The sequence below is a fragment of the Erpetoichthys calabaricus genome, chromosome 2 (genome assembly GCF_900747795.2).
Source record: "Erpetoichthys calabaricus chromosome 2, fErpCal1.3, whole genome shotgun sequence".
Taxonomy (NCBI): Eukaryota; Metazoa; Chordata; class Cladistia; order Polypteriformes; family Polypteridae; genus Erpetoichthys; species Erpetoichthys calabaricus.
This window is the reverse complement of record NC_041395.2, coordinates 53,471,966-53,493,013: the sequence shown is the minus strand read 5'-3', so window position 1 is coordinate 53,493,013 and position 21,048 is coordinate 53,471,966.

Genomic DNA, 21,048 nt, shown 5'->3' with positions numbered 1-21,048 from the left:
AACTCATCTGTTTCACTCATCACTATTATCTAAGGCAGAAGGTCACCAAAGTGATGCCATCTATTGCACTGATTGGTTACTTATTCCATGTATCCAGCAATTCTGTGTGGATTAAATCTTTCTAATGCTTGTGCAAATTAACCTTAACCATCATTTATCTACTGTACCGATCTCCCAAGTATGCCACAAAACTACTGTAGTATGGTTAGATCTGCTACAAAAGACAGCTACTGACTTTTTCATATAATAATGGGGCCTTTCCTTGATAATAACAGGACATCATAGTTATAATATCAGTGAAAGTGTCAGTTATATTGTAAATAAAATTAAACTAGAAATACAAAATCATGTGCACAAACACAGACACAAAGTAACAACATAAACTACTATTATCAGACCCAAAATATTTGATTTTGACCTAATGAAATCTTAATCCGTAACTGGTGAAGTACAGTATAGTGAAATAGAAAATGGAGTCGTTTCCCAGAATGAAAACACTGTTTATCTCCTACTGCATCTTTCAAAGCCTGTTTGCGGCCCATTCCTCAAGGATATAAAGATATTCCTTTTAACTTGTCTCCAGCAATAGTTCAAATGATCCAATGCTTCTGAAAAAATTAAAAAAGAGTAGACAGTATACTAGTAGAGAGCATTGTTCTGGCATAGAAACAGTCTTGCCACTGCAATGCAGTCACTGTGACATTGTGATTTCAAAAATCCCTCCTTTGTTCGGATCTTCCTATTTCGTTATGAGCCACTTCCTGTTCTTGCTCATTGGCCAGTCCTTAGTACTTCTCTTTCTTAAGGGTGGAAGTACCACCTCAACTTTGGGCAAGTAAACAAATTGCAACAATGAGACATACAGTAAGGGGAGACAACAACACAATTGTGACACTTCTACACTCACAGAAAAACTCATTTTAATGCACAACAATCTGGCACCTGTCCGACTAGCTCACATCATAATTTTAAATACTTTTATCATATCAAATTTCTTAAACTGAAAAGCTGAATCTCCTTCTCATCTCTTTTAGTCTCTCCTCATAGCTAATACACCATCGTCCTAGAATCAATCCAGTCCTGGATTTTCTCTAGCATGTTCAATCTGTTTTGTGATAGTGAAAGCAAATTGCACACAGTTTTCCAGATCATACCTCATGAGTGTGTTTTACAGTTTAGGACAAACTTTATTTGAGCTGCACTCAAAACAGTATGCAATGTAACCCAGCATGCTATTGGCCTTTATCATTGTTTCTTTACGCTGTGTGAATATGACCAATGACAAGTCCAATACCTCCCCTAACTCCTTCTAATAAAGGTGTGTTTTCAAGCTTAAAACCCCCACTGTGTAATCATAGAGAAAATACTGCTCAAAAAAAATTAAAGAAACACTTTGAAAACACATCAGATCTCAAAGGGAAAAAATCATGCTGGATATTATTATTATTATTATTATATCTATACTGATATGGCCTGGGTAATGTGTTAGGAGCAAAAGGATGCCACATCATTTGATGGAAATGGAAATTATCCACCTACAGAGGGCTGAATTCAAAGACACCCCGAAAATCAAAGTGAAAAAATGATGCTGCAGGCTAGTCCATTTTGCTGAAATTTCATTGTAGCAACTCAAAATTGTACTCGGTAGTTTGTATGGTCCCCACGTGCTTTTATGCATGTCTGACAACTGATCGTATCCGGGGGATCTCCTCCCAGATCTGGACCAGGGCATCATTGAGCTCCTGGACAGTCTGAGATGCAACTTGGTGGCGTCGGATGGACCGAAAACATAATTTCCCAGAGGTGTTCTATTGGATTTAGGTCACAGCATGGGGACCAGTCAATGGTATCAATTCCTTCATCATCCTGTAACTGCCTGTATACTCTCACCACATGAGGCCTGGCATTGTTGTGCACCAGGAGGACCCAGGACCCACTGCACCAGCATAGGGTCTGACAATGGGTCCAAGGATTTCATCCCGATACCTAATGGCAGTCAAGGTGCTGTTGTCTAGCCTGTAGAGGTCTGTGTGTCCCTCAATGGATATGCCTCCCCAGGCCATCACTGACCAACCACCAAACCGGTCATGTTTAACGATGTTACAGGCAGCATAATGTTCTCCATGGCTTCTCAAGACCCTTTCACATTTGTCACATGTGCTCAGGGTGAACCTGCTCTCATCTGTGAAAAGCACAGGGCACAGTGGTGGACCTGCCAATTCTGGTATTCTATGGCAAATGCCAATTGAGCTCCCCGGTGCCAGGCAGTGAGTACAGGGCCCACTAGAGGATGTTGGTCCCTCAGGCCACCCACACGAAGTCTGTTTCTCATCCTGTTCCTCCTTGCCCAAAGGAGCAAATACCGGTCCTGCTGATGGGTTAAGGACCTTCTACGGCCCTGTCCAGCTCTCCTAGAGTAACTGCCTTTGTCCTGGAATCTCCTCCATGCCCTTGAGACTGTGCTGGGAGACACAACAAACCTTCTGGCAATGATAAGTATTGATGTGCCATCCTGGAGAAGTTGGACTACCTGTGCAACCTCTGTAGGGTCCAGGTATCGCCTCACGTTACCAGTAGTGACACTGACCGTAGCCAAATGCAAAAGTAGTGAAAAATCAGTCAGAAAAGATGAGGACGGAAAAATGTCAGCGGCCTCCACCTGTTAAACCATTCCTGTTTTGGGGGTTGTCTCATTGTTGCCCCTCTAGTTCACCTGTTTTTAATTTTATTAACACCAAAGCAGCTGAAACTGATTAATAACCACCTCTGCTGCTTAACTGACCAGATCAATAGCCCAGAACTTTAATTGACTTGATGCTATACTCTGAATAAAAAGCGTTCCTATAATTTTTTGAGCAGTTTTTTTTTTGCTTCTTATGTGTAAAACTTTGCAATTACTTACATTAAATATCTTCTGCTACATATCCACCACATGTGACTTCTTTGCAAGTCCATTAGCAGTTATATGGCTTACCTTTGGACCTTTTAAAATTCACCTAACAACAGGTCATTGTTTCTTTTTAAAAATTATACAGACCTAATAATCCCCCCAAGGTTTTATTGTTCAAGACAAAAGATGTTCTGTTAGTGGTTTCAGAGAGTTAACAAAGAACTAGAGAGTGAATTGGACATCTCCCCTAGCCGGTTCTGGCAGTTCGTCTCCCGGTTTCTACAACTTCATTTCTAGCTGCTTTTCTTCCTTCTTGTCAACTTGTTGAAATCATTTACTCCTATTGCTCCAGTTTCATTTCTTTACTCCACCCGGCCATCCATCACTCCACCCAGACCTCACCCTACCAGCTACGCATGTAAATTTCACTCCTCTGTAAAAACATTTTAAAAGCTCAACAAAGTGGGGAGCATTCCTCAGCTGTCACTATTTATATTGTGGGGTAACACTGCTGAAGAAATAACTCCTTGTGTGACATTCAGATATGTAGTCTAACCCACTCCACCAGGAACTATGGCAAAGGAAAATGTCTGCACAAAAGGGCTGTGATCTCCTTATTGTAAAACTTGTGCTCTTTTATTTCAAAAGCATGAATTCCTTTTCCCTTTAAATGTGTGTTTTTAGCAGTTTTAAAATTTCTAATTTAGCTGTTCTTAAGCTTGCAAAAAAGGCTCTCCCATAAAGGTTCTCCCAACCAAGTTGAATGTTATCTTCATGAACGAAACAAACCTCTTAATGGAATAAAACGATAAACTAAAGTAATAAAAGTAGTAGTATCAATTTTGTGCCATGAAACTAACCCTAACCCTAATTCATCCTCTTTTTGTGTGCATTTTTCTACCTAGTTAAAGAGGTAGTTTTAAGATTAAGTTTAATAAAATTGTAATCGGAAGATGGACAGACAGGCCTAAATACCTAAAAGAAAGTGACCTATTTGACAAGGACAGAAGCACTTGCATCTCAGTATTCAAGACAAGACAACATTCAAGAAGACAGGCAGAGAATGCATAAATAGGAGATCCATGTAGGAGTTATTGCTGTTGGTGATGAGTCATGGAAGGAAACAGAGTGAGCCAGAATAAGAGAGGGTGATCAGAGACACCAGCAGTATTACAGGTATGTTATGAAAGGGTGAAGAGTGCTAGATTAGCTGTGTCTTGTTCCTGGTGAATTTTAGTTGGTTTACAAGTCATTCCCTGTGGCCTGTAACTTCAAGAAGCTGTGGTTAGGACATGCAGTTTTTAAAATGTTGGAATTAACTGCTTCTTATTGTTTAGCAAATGGACCACTTGTTCTTACTCAGTCCCTCCATCTTGGTACATTTTATAGTATTTAACAATTCTCACTACTTACCCCCAAGTGATTTTACACCTAGTCACAAACAACTTTTTTTTTCCAATTTCTATCTTAGCAGATCAGAATCCCTTAAAATCCCATTTGGCAACCTCTAAGCAGGCTGTCATACATACACTTTTTACACAATAGTGGCTTCCGTCTGGCCACTGTTTCATAAACACTTGATTGTCGGAGTGTTACTGTGATAGTCATCCTTTCAATTAGTTCTCTCAGTTCAACAGAGGACTGTCTGAAGCTCTGAAAGAGTGACCATTGCTTTCTTAGTCACCTCCCTGACCAAAGTCCTTCTTGCCCAGTTATTCAGTTTAGACAGACAGTCAACTCTAGGAAGAGTCCTAGTAGTTACGAACTTCTTCCATTTCCCAGTTATTGAGGGTACATGCTCCTGATAACACTCAAAGCTTTTAGAAATTGGTTTATACTCTTGTCCTGATCTATAACTCAGAGTGATCAGAGACATCAACAGTATTACGTTATGGAAGGCTAGATTAGCCGCGTCTTGTTCCCATTGATTTTTCGTTGATTTACAAGTCATTCCCTGTGATCTGTAACTTCAGGAAGGTGTGGTTAAGACATTTGGCTTTTAAAATGTGGGAATTACTGCTTCATTTTATTTTGTAAATGCACCTGTTCTGACTCAGTCCCTGCATTTGATTGCAGACATCTGAGTTATTTGGACTTCATAGGCTGTTTTTTGTCCAGACAGACAGTGTGAATTGTGGGACAGAGGTGTATGCCTTTCTATATGATGTCCAATTGATTCATTTGCCACAGATAGACTCCAATCAAGTTCTAGACACATCTCAAGATGATTTGAAGCAAACAGCATGCACCTGACCACAATTTGAATGCCACACCAATGGATCTGAAAGGAAATTTAGATTTTTAACATGTTTTCTTATAACAACTTTTTTAAAAATGTTTTTACTTTGTTATTATGGGTTAGTCTACAGAATAATAAAGTGCCCAGAAAATGAAGGGGTTGGAATACAAACAAGCAATAATAGTAATAACTATTTTCCCGTCCCGCAAGATGAGACTTTTTTCCAAGAGATTTAATCACACCTGGGGCCGGAAATAAAAAGGCAAAGAGTAGATGACAAAGTAGAACGTCGTAAAGAATTCAAAAATGTTGGCACGGTACACATGCAGAGCAGGCTAGAGATAATGGAAGTACGAAAATTCGAAAGTCTCAAAAAAAAGATAGTAAAGATAGCACAAACAAATGTAAAATATTACTTGGTGAAATAACAGAACAGCGAAAAGAGATCGAATATATTGTTTGGATTTAAACTTTAAGTTGGAGACTTGTGGATCGTCAAATTCACATTGCCATCAGGGAAAAGTAGTGTTTCTTCCCAAAGAAGAGGTGTATCCATGAGAATTAAAAGATTTGTTGTTTGGTGAAAGTGAAATCCGCATACGTTGTCACGCTTGGGTCACAGAGTTGCACAGATACATTCAGGAGATTTTAGAGACAGAAATGTTGTTCAAACACTTCAAACAAACATAAGTCTCTTTCAGGAGTGAATCGAGCTCCGTGTGTAGTCGGAGGGACAGTTCTGTCTCTCAATTAAAAGAATAGAAAACATTCCTCTTTGGGAGCGGGACCCCCAACAGGAGCAGAGGATGGGGGGGGGGGGGGGGTGAGGGGGTTGACGAGCGAAGCAAGCAGGGTGCGAAGCCTATATATATATATGGGCGGCACGGTGGCGCAGTGGGTAGCGCTGCTGCCTCGCAGTTGGGAGACCTGGGGACCTGGGTTCGATTCCCGGGTCCTCCCTGCGTGGAGTTTGCATGTTCTCCCCGTGTCTGCGTGGGTTTCCTCCGGGCGCTCCGGTTTCCTCCCACAGTCCAAAGACATTCAAGTTAGGTGGATTGGCGATTCTAAATTGGCCCGAGTGTGTGTTTGGTGTATGGGTGTGTTTGTGTGTGTCCTGCGGTGGGTTGGCACCCTGCCTGGGATTGGTTCCCTGCCTTGTGCCCTGTGTTGGCTGGGATTGGCTCCAGCGGACCCCCGTGACCCTGTTTGGATTCAGCGGGTTGGAAAATGGATGGATGGATGGATGGATATATATATATATACTAGTCATTAAGCCCGTTACAATGACGGCTGCTAGGACAGTAGTGCATAAACATTAGTAGGAACAGTCTATATTAAATGGCAAGGGACCTTGACCTCATTCTGTTTGTTGGTCGTATTTTTCTTTGTCTTTCAGCCTTTCTTTTGTTGATGTTTAGTTGCTGAGCTGACCGTTCTTTGTCGGCTGCCGCCGTGTATTGTGTGTCTTTAATTTTCTGTGACAGTAATACTGTCTTGTACGTCCACTGGCTTGTACATCCGTAATATACCTTTAATTTTCTCTGGCTTTAAATACAGGCGTACGCATCGGTAATATGCCTTTAATTTTCTCTGACAGTAATACTGTCTTGTATGTGGCTGTAATATGCGTCACTGTATTGTGTACCTTTAATTTCCTCTCGCAGTAATACTGATTTGTATTTTCGTAATTTTCTCTGACAGTAATATCGCGCATCGCACCGTGCCCCGTGCATGCGCACTTCACCAAAAGACACACACACACGGACACCTGGACGCACACAGGGATTTTATTAAAGAGGATATATATATATATATATATATGTATATATGTATATGTATGTATAGTAGAGTGGTTTAAAAGCAAGAGAAATTTATTTTAGTGTCATGGAACAACTTTGTGAAAGTTTATATAACATGGAACAAACCTCTGAGTGAATCATCTTCATGATTAACACAAATATTTTATGAAAGTGTTTCATAAATAAATAAATACAACAATGGACTTGGGAAAGAATTGCATGTATATGCAAGTCTTTGTAATTTTATTCACTTGAAATTCATTTAACATCTTACTGAATATTAGTATGCTTTGTAATGGATATCATATAAAATAAAGCAGGATTGTTAGATTGACTAGAACATACTGTAGCATTTTTATTCATTATTCAGTCAACCTATATCTAATTTTTGAGCTGATGTGTAGGACAGCCGATGTATTTATAATTATGTTAATTTTAAAATCCTTACCTTCTGCTTCACTCTCATTTTTTACAATGAATCTTTCAAAAGATATCTTAAATGTCACATCTGCAGTAATTTGTCACCATTCCTGTTAGTGCTCACTATTTTCCCACTAGCTAACTGTTTGATTGATGACGTAGTTAGTGTGGGATGGATATGTTTCCTGTTTGGAATAATGCATCTGCTCTCCCTCTAATTTTAGATTTTATTGTGAATAAAAATCAGTGTTTTTTTATTAAAATATTTAGACAATTATGTATTTATATTTTATGCATGCATAAATGAGACCATCTGCTTCATTTTCAGATGATGCTGGAAATATTGAATACTTTGGAATACATGAACCTGTTATCTAAAAGTTAAGTCTCCTGCAGTAAAAAAATGTCAGTTTTCTTATTGTTAAAATAAGAAGAGATTCATATGACTAATTAATAAAATCCTTTAACATTCAGACATTAATTGAAATTAAGACTAATGAAGTTTTCAAAACAAGTAAGAAAAATTTGTAAGTATATGTAAATCAAGATGCTTTATCTTCCAATTTCTATGCACTATCTTTTCAACTAGAAGATGTTGGCAGGAGGTGCCGAAGTGGTTGGCACAGCTACATTCCCGGTCCAGACACCTGTTTGTGTGGAGATGGCATCTCTCTGTGTCTGTGTAGTTTTCTCAAGTTACACCCCAAAGATATTTGTGCCCTCTATAAAGTGACTCTGTGTGTCCTTCAATAAGCTGGTGTGCCATCTGGAGATGTACCACTACACTTTGATCTTAATTCAGGCAGTTTACTAAAACTGGGATCCTGAAGGTTTTATTAAGACTATACTAAATTTAAAATATGACCTATTAATAAATGATCATTAAAGTTTGCATTGTTATGTTTCATTTTGATTGCAATCTCAAAACATTTCACTTACACTCTACACTACAATTTTCAACATACATTACATAATTAAAAGCCAAGGTTAGAGATTAATGTCCTGCTTTCCAGTTATTAAAGCCTTAAAATTTATTTATGTTTAAATATAATCAGAAATTCTATGCATTAACTGTCTTTGAAGCTCAATTGTTTTCATAAAGTCTGATTTACCTAATCCATGTGCTGTTTTAATCAAGACATGCTTTCATAATAAAGGCTTCGGAATGAGTCTCCTAATTCTAATGAAAAGACATCAAACCATAACAAAAAAAAAACAATATGTGGATTTAGTATTACAATATAATGATTGCTCCCCAAAGACTGATAAAATGGTCAACTGAAAGTCTGAGAATTTCCCCTGTTTCCCTACACTGGCTTTGAGACAGACAGCTGTGATCCTGATGAGAAAAGAAAACCAAACTTTAAAACATGGATGTTTGAGGAAATATGAAACAGACTACTGCTTTGGGTTAGAAATCACTACGTGTTATGCGTGCAATAAATTTGTTTAGATATCTGCTACCCTGGGAAGAGCACTACTGAGCAAATGTGACATGTTAAGGAGCATGTTTGTATTGGGCATATACAGTAGGCTTCAATCACCTTGACTCTCTCAGTTTCTCTTAAGCCCTAAAAGTCTACCAAATTATTTTATTTTCTATTCCATTTGATGCATTAAGTGCATTTCTTATGATTGTAGACCTAGTCACTATATTCCTGACTTTTAAAATTAAAAGAGAACTAAACATATCTATTTTGAATAACAGCCAAACTATATAATTGCATGTCATTTCACTTCTGCAAAAAGATGAACAAATCTGAATTTTAACAGAATGGTTTTATCAGCTTCCTGTCTCATTCCTTAGCTGAGTGAAAACAAATGTCTACAGTACTGATAAATATTCAATATATTGCTGGCCGTGTCTTGTAATGGCCATGCTTGGAGTGAGTTCTGAGAAACTGGTGGCCAGGTAGTGGAGTTCTATGTTTATTTAATAGCTAATTCAATATATGTTGATGCTAAACATAAACATGTTAATAACTAAAGAATTGTTCATTAGGAAAGCTTACTTTTGGGACAAAATGTCAATTTCGACATCTATAAACTCAAAAACAAGAATAGCTCTCTCCATAGGCTGCTCTGCACAGTCTATAGACAGAGCTGAATGGAAACAGAGGAAGTCAGTGTCAGTCTCCTCCATCGTCCTTCTCTTTTGTTACTGCCAATGCTAAGGTAAGTTTATTTCAAAACAGTATTAGCAACTCTGATAATCATGGATCATCCTCTACTTTCTCTTTTCTCTGCTTTCACCATCAATCTCCCTTACTCTTGATGACTTTGCAACATTTTTTATAAGGAAAAGGTGACTGTCATCAGCAGTCAATTTTCATCACCCCCACCTGACAGCTTGCTCTCTCTTGAACACACCACAACATTCTCCTGTTTTTCTCCTCTTTCCACCATTGATGTTTCAACTTCCTCTCTTCCCATTACCTGTCCAATTGACTCCTTTCACATATCTACATCTCCTTCAGGCTATCTCTCCATCACTCATTTCTGATGACACATGTCACAAACACCTCACTCAGCACAGGCACTTTTCTTACACCATTCAGACGGGCCTTAATGACTTCTTTCTCAATATGCCCAAACTCGACGCATTTCAAGTAGGTACAGACCAGTCTCTCTCCGTTCCTTCTATCAAAAACTAAAGAATGTACTGTCTTCAACCAAGTCTCTTCCTTTCTTCTCTATAATCTCCTGTGTTTCTGTGCAATTCTGTAACCCAAGCGTGACAATATATTGTCGCAGGAGGCTGGGGGACAGACCCAGCAGGGATGCCTGGAAGGACCGAGAGGTGGCGCATTGGTCCTCCAGGCCACGAGGGGGCAACCGCCCTGGGTCGGAAGAGAGCTACAGAAGGGGAGCAGGGAAGCTCAAGCCCATTGGGGCCCATACCCACCGCCAGGGGGCTCCCCGAGCCTCATGGAGCCTGGGACACATTTACTTCCGCCACACCTATGGACGACTATCCTTCCAGGGACACTCGGAGTGCTTCTGGGTGCTCTCCTGACACTTCTGCCACACCAGGAAGTGTCGTCAGGCAGAGCACCTGGAGCTCATCCGGGTAAGGATAAAAGGGGCTGCCTCCCTCTAATCAGTGAGCTGGAGTCGGGAGTGGGAGCAGGACGAAGCTCCTGTGGAGAGAGGAAAAGGCGGCCCAAGGACAGTGAGAGAAAGGCCCAGGAGAAAGGTGATTTGGGCTAGGAGTACAGTGTGTTGTGTGGGACAGTTGTATGTAAAAGAAGAAAATAAACTGTGTTTTGTATAAAGATGCGGTGTCTGTCTGATGGTGTCCGGGCAAGTCTCTCAATATATATACTAGATGTGTAAGCCAATGCTGTAAAAAGCCTGGTGTACTAAAAACTATTGAAATCGTTAGAAAAAAAATGAAATTTACAGATATCATATCATTGAAAGGAATTACACTGGGCATCTCTCTCCTAGGAGGATTTGTTTTGCTGATGTGCTCGGATTGCTTGTGTATTAGCGGTGGGAAGAAAAGAAAAGGGATACTGTTTTGCCGATGTTAGTGGCTCTTCTGAGTTTGTATCTTTCTTCTGAAGTTTCGTTTTGCTGACGTGCTGGCTTTGCTTGTGTTATTAGCAGCTAAGCGAGTTTTCTGTTTCCTTGGAGGGGGAGTTGGGGTAACAGCCGGACAGACACACACACTTTCTCGCGTAGACATTTATATATATATGTTGTGATGTATGGCCGGCAGTTTATCCCAGCCAATACCCCCAAGCCGCCAGATGGAGCCCTCCCTGCAACGTGGAGGTGCCCACGAATTCCAGCAGGGCATCAAGAACCTTGGAATTTTTCTTTACAGTCCTGCTGGATACAGTGGGGGCCGCCAGGGGCTGCTGCAGGGAGGAACAGGGAACTGTATTTTCCATATAGCCCGGAAGTACTTCCCAGTCACGGGGACGGAAGAAATGACGTACTTCCGGGCTGAAGAAAAAGAAGAGTTTTGATCTGACCCGGAAGTGCTAGGAAGTCACGTGGACTGAGGGACAGAGGCATTTCTGGGTCAGGGACTATAAAAGGACCGTGGGGCGGCACGATGGCGAGGTGGGTAGCGCTGCTGCCTTGCAGTTAGGAGACCCTGGTTCGCTTCCCGGGTCCTTCCTGCATGGAGTTTGCATGTTCTTCCCGTGTCTGCGTGGGTTTCCTCCGGGTGCTCTGGTTTCCTCCCACAGTCCAAAGACATGCAGTTTAGGTGCATTGGCGATCCTACATTGTCCCTAGTGTGTGCTTGATGAGTATGTGTGCGTGTGTGTGAGTGTGTGTGTGTGTGTGCCCTGTGGTGGGGTGGCGCCCTGCCCGGGATTTGTTTCCTGCCTTGCACCCTGTGTTGGCTGGGACTGGCTCCAGCAGACCCCTGTGACCCTGTACTTAGGATATAGCGGGTTGGATAATGGATGGATGGATATATATACTGTATATATATGAGACCTATATTGGTACTATGGAGATCCTGTAGTTCCACAGTTGCCGCAGATTTTTGCTTTAACCAAAGTTTTAATTAGAACACATTTTATTACTTGTATTTTTTGGTGGGGAGGGCTTAGTTTTAGTTAGCTGATTTGTTACGATTCAGAAGACTTAATTGGCTATTGTAGTTTTAAACTTCTGCATTTAGGTTTTAATTGTTGCCTGCTTCCTTAACCAGCAATCAGTTAATAATGTGGTGAAAAACGCCGGAGGAGCCACATCTCCAGCTAACATGCTTCTATTTAATCCTGTATATATGCATCATGAACTAGTGTTAATGGAAAGTTTTGGAATAAACAAGACAGAAAAAGAAGTACCAAGAGGTATACATCTGTTCTGGACCACAAAACAACTGGATGATGTTCTCAGAAAATGAAAAATCTACTATGTGATAAAGATTTGCCATGGAGGAAATAACAAGCCATTTAATTAAATAGCAAGTTTCATTATCTGCTAGGCCAGTCTTCTAATTACTAAACTGGTTGGAATTAAAACCTGTGCACACTTCGGACCTCCAAGACCTTTTGATAATTTTAGCTCAGTGACTCCAAGTTGAGACTAATTTAATGAATACTTTGAAATTGTGGTTAACATTCACATTTGATTTGTGTGAATTCAAAAAAGGAATGGAAAGAATTGTCCACATACTTTATGACTGAATATAGTCCTACACATTATCCTTAAACATATAAAAACAAATTTAAAAAATGTTTATTTTTTTAACTTGCAGTAACTGGCTGTAAAAATGGTCCAAGCTGTCATCAATAAGAGTTGTCTGCAATAATACTCCTTTCAAAATCAACAATTCCAAAGAACAGTCTTATCCAAACAGTTCATTGAAAAAATAATTCAGCACTCATCCCTCTGTCAACTAAGTCTTAGAACAAGGAATTTTCATGCATTAGATTGGGAAATTTCCTTTGTGAGTCATACACTTTTGTTCTCAGAGCTGCTCCCATAACTATTAAAACAGTACATATTAAAAAAATATACATAATAATTTTTTAAGTATTCGTCACTCTGGCAGCTCTACTAGCCAGTAATCTTTTAACATAGTGTCTATTTATTTTGCATATTGTGATGGAAAAATATTTGTGTGCTCCTCTCACTCTCAACTTTGTCAACTGAGGTTAGTTGAGAGACAGTTAATGGCATGAATTTTGAAATTATTGTCTACAATTTTTAATGGACTAACATCAGGATTCTCTCTGAACCACTCAACGATACAGTATCTGTTTTGTTCACTTCAAGCCACTGAAATATTGAACATAAACATAACAGTGTTCTTGCATTGAGACAATGTTTTTGTGAAACCTTTTTGTGTTTATCCCAATTCATTCCTTAAATCATTTTCCCCACATCAAGCAAAACTTAATACCCCAGAAGGACAAAGTGAAAACAAGATTTTAGAAATTTTTGCAAATTTATTAAAAATAAAAAACTGAGATTTTTCATTGACACAAATATTCAGACCCTTTCCTATGACACTTAAAATTTGACTCAGGGGCATCCTATTCAATTGACCATTGTTGAGATATTTCTACACCTTTTTGGGAATCTACCTGTGGTGAGCTCAATTGATTGGACATGATTAGGACAGGCAAACATTGTTTTATATAAGGCCTCACAGATGTTGTGATATAGCAGAGCAAAAAACAAACCATGAGGTAGAAGGAATTGCCTGCAGAGCTTAGAGACAGGATTGTGTTGAGGCACAGACCCGAGGAAAGCTAAAAAAACCTCCAAAATTCTTAAACAGAAAAAGTTTGGAAGCTGACCACCTGGCCAAACAGAGCACTCATGGGAGAAGAGCCTTGGTAAGAGAGGTGAACAAGAAAACGCTGGTTACTCTGACTGTGCTCCAGATAATCTTTGTAAAGATTGGAGAAACTTCTAGAAGGAAAACTATTACTGCAAGACTCTACTGATCTGGGCTTTAGGCAGACAAAAGCCTCTCTTCAGTAATAGACACATAGAAGACCACTTTAAATTTACAAAAAAGACCCCTAAAAGACTCTCAAACTGTGAGAAGCATGACTTTCTGGTCTGTAGCAACCAAGATTGGTGTTATGTCTGGAGGAAACTAAGCACCTGTGCAAAATCATTCCAGTGGTGAAGCATGGGGGTGGTGGCATCATGCTGTGGAGTTAGAGAGTCTAGACGGGGATGGGGGAAAGCTGAATGAAGCAAAGTACACAGGTGTCCTTAATGAAAAAATGCTCCCGAGCACTCTGGACCTTAGCTTGGCCCAAACTTCCAACAGGTCAATGACCCTTAGCATAAAGCAAACACAGCACAGGAGTGGCTTAGGAACAACTCTGGGAATGTCCTTGAGTTGACTAGCCAGAGCAGACTTGAACCCAGTCAAATAGTCCTAGAGAGAACTGAAAATAGCTGTCCACCGACAGTCTCCATCCAGTCTAACAGAGCTTGAGAGGGTCTGCCGTGAGAAATAGAAAAAAACAAATCCAGGTGTGTGAAGCTTGTCTTACCCGAGGAGTGTCAAGGCCATAATTTCTACTAAAGGTGCTTCAAGAGTCTAAACACTTTCTGAAGGCAGGCACTGTATGTTTATATATGTATAGTATGTTATAAAGATATATACATAAGACCAGTCACAATTCATAAAGTATATAGATCTTATGTCAGATATGATCTACAAAGCTTGTGTACATCATTTTAAATCAAATGTCAAAAAAGTAACAGGAATGAAGTAAAAGAACTGGTTCAATGGTATTATCAAGTATCTATCTATCTATCTATCTATCTATCTATCTATCTATCTATCTATCTATCTATCTATCTATCTATCTATCTATCTATCTATCTATCTATCTATCTATCTATCTATCTATCTATCTATCTATCTATCTATCTATCTGCCTAAACTGGAATTATACAGTGTGAGATGTAGCCCGAACACCATCAGACAAGCACTGACAGTTCTATAAAACACACAGTTTATTTACAGTTAAACCCCGCACACACACAGTGTCCTGCACCAGTCACCCTTACATGGGCCTTCAAACTTCCGTGGGCTGCCTTTCTTCCTCTCTCTGGAGTTTCGTCCTCCTCCTGCACCCGACTCTGGCTCCCTGACTGTAGGAAGGCGGGCCCTTTAATTTGCACCCAGATGTGCTCCAGGTGCTCCCTGATGTCCTTCCGGTGGCACTTTCTGGTGTGGCAGAAGTGCAGCATGATCACTCTGGGCGTCCCAGGAAAGGTCCTCCATCAACTCTCCTAGGTGTGGCGGAAGTGCAGACATCCTGGGCTCTGTGAGGCTTGGGGTGCTTCCTGGCGGTGGCCATGGGCTCCAATGGGTTTAGGCCTTCACGCTCCGTCCCCATGGTCCCCATACTACCCAGGGCGGTTGCCCCCTCGCAGCCTGGGGGATGTATAGTCTGCCTCCCGGTCGGGTCTGACCCCCAGCTGCCTGCCACAACAGTGTTGTGCAAGTTCACACCTCACAAGAACCAGCTCAAAGTTCAGTTCACACAGATTAAAATGAATAAATTCACATACATACTTCACCATTTCAGTTTTGAACTAGTTCATGTTCAGTTCATTTTGTATTTTTTAAGGAGTGAGAATAAATGACCCATGAGTTTTCTTTTTTCAACTTTGCATGCCTTATATTAGGCTATTACAGTGTTCTTAAATAAAATACAATAATTTTGAAGACTTTTTAATTTAAATACACTTCATTGAGTTATACCCACCAACAAACATGTATAACCATTGTGGCAAAGGTGCTTGGTTGGCGCTGACCTGACACAGACTGACACCGGAGGCACAGGTGAAAATCAACAAAAAGATTTGTTTTTCTTCAACTGGAGGCCACGTCTTCCCCGTGTCCCCTCAGCTACAACACAGTCCCGCAAAAACCACACAAATCAGACATCAAAAGTAAAGCACAGAAAAGTAAAGCACCCAATCTTCAGTGAATCCTCCACTCCTCCTTGGCAGATTTGTCTCCCTCCTCCCGACTTTGGCTCCTAGAGTAGTGGCTTCAGGCTCCTCTAATAGCACCCCCAGAAGTGCTTCAGGTGCTCGCTGACCTACTTCAGGCTGTACTTCCAGGTGTGGCTGCAGTCCAACCCACATGGGCTTGTTAAGCCATGCAGCTCCCCCTGGCGGTGGCCACGGAGCCCAACAGGGATGAGCTCCAGTGTTCCACCATTGTGGCCCAGATGCAACCCAGGGGGGCTGCCACTAAGTGTTCTGGGGACGTAGTGTGCATCCCATGGCTGCTCACCCGGATCCAATGTCAAAGGGGTGTCCTGGCCGGGCATGGGACCCAGCTGTCCGCCACACCATATATGGTAATATCCTCCTGGTCAAAAAAGAAATTAAATAGTTGCAAGTATACATATAAATTACTGCTCTATTTCCAACCATGTGACACCAATGGTGACTGTGGAACTGTAGATGAACTAACCTTATACACTGCCGGTCAAAATTTGCGTCACATATTGCATGTCCAATGGGGAAAAATATAAAGTGGCCTCGCGAAGTACAACATTTTCCTAAAAGCGAAAGCGGAGCTTCACTCCGTGCTCGTGTCAGTGGGGGTGCAGTGCAGTGCCTATTTGATTTTACATTCTTTTTTCAGAATACAAATAAATGGCAATAAAAAAATCATACAAAATAAATATTCATAAAAATCCACTATTTGTGCTTATCTGAATACCGTATTCGAATTCAGCTCCACCTCTAAATTACAGGATAAAGCAAACCATTTAATCTGGACCTAAACCAGATCCAGAATGTCACATAAAACTGAACTAGCTCACGTTCAAGTTTTTCACTTGCAAATACGTTACGTTAAGTTCACCGTGCTTAGAAAAATGAGCTTGTCCAATGAACACACTCTTTCAAAATAGTTCATGCACAACACTAGAAATCTATACTAATAAAAGGCAAAGCCCTCACTGACTGACTCACTCACTCACTGACTCACTCATCACTAATTCTCCAACTTCCCGTGTAGGTAGAAGGCTGAAATTTGGCAGGCTCATTCCTTACAGCTTACTTACAAAAGTTAGGCAGGTTTCATTTCGAAATTCAAAGCGTAATGGTCATAACTGGAACATATTTTTTGTCCATACACTGTAATGGAGGAGGCGGAGTCACGTATCGCGTCATCACGCCTCCTACGTAATCACGTGAACTAAAAACAAGGAAGAGATTTACAGCACGAGTCGCACGCGGGAACGAAGGTAACTGACGTTGTTCACTGTCTTTTAATACTGTGTAAGCATACATATTAACACATGTGCAATTAAACGTGTGCATTTACGGGGTGATTTCTCAGGCTTAAAAGCTCGCCTTTTACTAAAAAGGTAAATGCAAAACTATTTTCAATCAGTTTATTGAAACGCTCCCGTTAAGGATTGCAATAACATATTCGCGAGATAAAAGAACGAAGTAGGGGGAAATGGAGGAACAGCCGCAAACAGCGAAGAGCAAAAAATTAATTAAACAATTGAGAACGGAGCGAGTTAAGCATACAAGCATGTTCATAGGGGAAACAAACCACGGTGTAAAACGTAAGTTTAAATAAAGTTTATAGAAACGCTCCCGCTGCGGATTGCAATAACATATTCGCGAGATAAAAGTTTAATGAGAAGACACGAGGTATAAACGAACCACACGCCGTGGCGCAACGTTAGGGGCAACAGTTTCAACCATTCTATGATCTGCTTCTCGCAACTGAAAGACGGCACATGGCGGATGTTAGCCGACTTGCTGACCGCAACGTTAGGGGCTTCAAGTATGGCGCTGACGCCACATCTCAGTGCCAACACTTTGCAGACTGTACTTAAAAGACACGCCCTCCTCACTGGACAGTTAAAAACACCAATCAAACTAACGATGACATCAAGTATTACCCAATCAAAAGTAGGAAAGGAGGCATCTTCATAAAATGCGTGTGGGATGATTTGCATGAGACGCTGCTTTAAAAAAAAAATTATTAAAAAAAGACGGGATAAATCCCGTCCAGTATTGATTCAAAACGGGACGCGCAATTTCATTGTCAAACGCGGCACGATTCCGTATTTTAAAGGACGGGTGGCAACCCTACAGTGCCAGGTAACCACCCATACAATCAGATTGTGATTCAGACTAGGAATGCAATGAATGTAATTACCCCGATCTACATACAAGGCGAAAGTCTTGCAACATTCAAAGATGATGGTTTGGGATAATTAGTACTTATTAAGTACACCATGGAACATAAAAGAGCTTATGAAGCCTTGAACCGAAAAAAGCAACATCTCAGAGATCGTACAAAAAAAAAAGGAGGTAATGTCGTTTTACTCGCTGTAGATTTTAGTGAAACATTACCAGTTATTCCACGAGGGAGACCAGCAGATGAACTCAACGCTTCTTTAAAATCCATGCTTCTCCCACGGTCGGTTATATGTCGTGTGTTCTCGGGTAGGTACACCAAAAAATGTATACATTTAAGCATGTAATGGGCAAAGAAAAAATGAGGTATACCCGAAGGCACTGCAGTAGTACTCAATGTAACTTTACTTCTTAAATGTTAATGTTTTACTGTTTAATAATTTATACGCTTCTTATATATTGTTCAAATTCTTTTATCAAAATACCAGTGACAGCGCAATGCACGATAACATGGAGTGAATACACCATACGCATCTGCCCACGGCCGCCCTGGTGTGCGCAGATAGGAGTTGATTCTAAAATAAAATAAACATAAAAAGAGTAATACATTCATCACCCATAAAGCGGATAGCAGACGTGACGTATTATATGTGTACCAGATTTCCAGTCAATAGGTGAAACAGTTTGCAAGCTACAGGTGATTTAAAATCCTGGACAGACCAACGAAAAGCCACAGTAGCAAATTATACAAGAAGATTTTACTGTTTAATTATTTATATTTATATGAAATGTGCTTCTTATATATTACTTCATATTCTCATATGATAATGATGTTAATGTTGATTATATTGATTTCTATGTTATTGTAAGTGCATCTATGTGTGTATATGTATGTATGTATGTATGTATGTGTATATATATATATATATATATAAAAAATATATATATAAAAAATATATGTGTATATGAATATATAATATATCTGTATATGTGTGTATATGTGTGTGTATATGTGTATATGTATATATATATGACAGCAACACTCATAACAATGACAACACAATTACATTGACAATCATGTTACGTTATTTTTAAAATGTTTCCTTTACTTTTTCATAACCTCTTTAACACACTACTTCTCCGCTGCGAAGCGCGGGTATTTTGCTAGTATATACTAAGGTAATAAAAGAGTTGGTGGTAAATTTTGATCAAGACAAAAGATCATGCTTATTTTTATACATCAATGGTCAGGTTGTAAAGGTGGCCAAGAATTTCTAGTTTCCAGCACTATAACATAGGAGGTCAGCACATCTGTTATGGTTATGATGAAGAAAATTCACCTGAGGCCATTGTTTCTAAGATAGCTGAAGAAGTTTGAAGTTTTAGAGGAAGCAATCACTATTTCCAAAATGTTCATTATTAAAAGTACTTGGTCCTTCTTTATCAATTTGAAATCACAAGACAGGGAGGTAGTTGTTTAGAGAGTGATTCACACCATACAATTGGTAGTTGCCACATTCCCACATAGGATTTTCAATACTTTGGCAGACTGAAAAATAAACTCATTAAGATCTTACCACTCTTGTTTCAACCTGCCCATCGTCTGCCTGGGATTAGGTCAATAAAGACAAGGACTACCAGATTTCTTCAACGTACTTATTCACAGTCTGTGAGATACAAGAACTTAACATCAATGCTATTATATTTTCATTTAAAAACAACATTTTTAAACTAAAACAGCCTCCTTCCCCTGTAGCGTTTTCACATCACTTACAAAAGTATCTCCATCCATAATATACTAAAATGGCCGAAAACACATATGATGTAGATGTTTACCTACACTTGGAATACACTCATCAGGAATGGTAATACCACCAGAGAGGGGATCTATCACAAAACTGCAGTGACTGGTAAATCGTTTGCCTTTTGCACCATTCCAGTCAGAGAAGGGCTACAGTATGTAATAAGCACAAACAAATCAGGGCATGATTAGACTCTGCATTTTTTCAAAGTCTGTTTTCTTTTATCCAAACTGCAATACAGAGCTGGCATTTTCAGAAGTTTTCCGCTCTGAAGAGTGCTTTCAAAAGTCTCAGTTTTTGAGAGTTAAAAATGCTGTGGTACTGTGGACAAAAGTTTAAAACAGAGAATAATGTTTTCAATTTTTAAATGAAAATGTAGTAGTGTGGATGTGGCCAATATCTTGACCTTAGGGTTATCTACACTAATTTCTATAAATACATCTAATTGTGCTTGTGTTTAATTGACTTTTTGGTGGCTGTTGGGGATTGATGATTACTGTTATCCTTATGTTGTATCTGTGTAATGAACTTTTATTTGCATGAAATCAAAAATGATGTTGTTATGGCAATAACATAAAGTATAAAGTAAAATATAATAGGTCCATGAATTAGTGTTACTAAATTCTACATGTCGATTTTCAATTTTTGTTTCCTGTTCAGAATTATAAGGCTTATTAAAGTCAATGTCTTGACCAATGAAAAACAAAAGTACAACAACAAACAAGTAATACAGGGAGTAGAGTTTGTGTGGGCGCTGGGCACTTTCTATAAATTCAATGAGCACACTGTTAGTGAGAAAAATTGATGAACAGATTCCATTACACTTGTTGACAGAAACAGCCAGTGGTATACAGAACCCCTGATTCTAGGAGGAAATAACAGAATAGACAAGGCAAAATATTGTTCAGGAGATAAATAACGAGGAAGTAACTAGAAGGGATTATTTGAAAAGCATCACAAAAAAGTTATAAATAAGACATAAAGTAAGATAACTCTTCAGTGATTTTGCCTAATGCAAATAGGAAACAGGGCAGTTCCAACAAAGTGTCTGTGGCTCGTTTGCGCCCCATGTCAGGGCAGTCAAATGCATCACCACACACTTAATCCACATATCGCTTGTCAAGGCCATGTTAAATTCATAGAAGCAGAAATTTCTCATTGCTGCCTGAGATCACTTTGGAAACTTTTTTTGTGAAATGGATGTAGCAGTAATAGTAGTAGTCACATTGTCACATATAAGGCTCAAATTCCCCATCCTATATACAGATC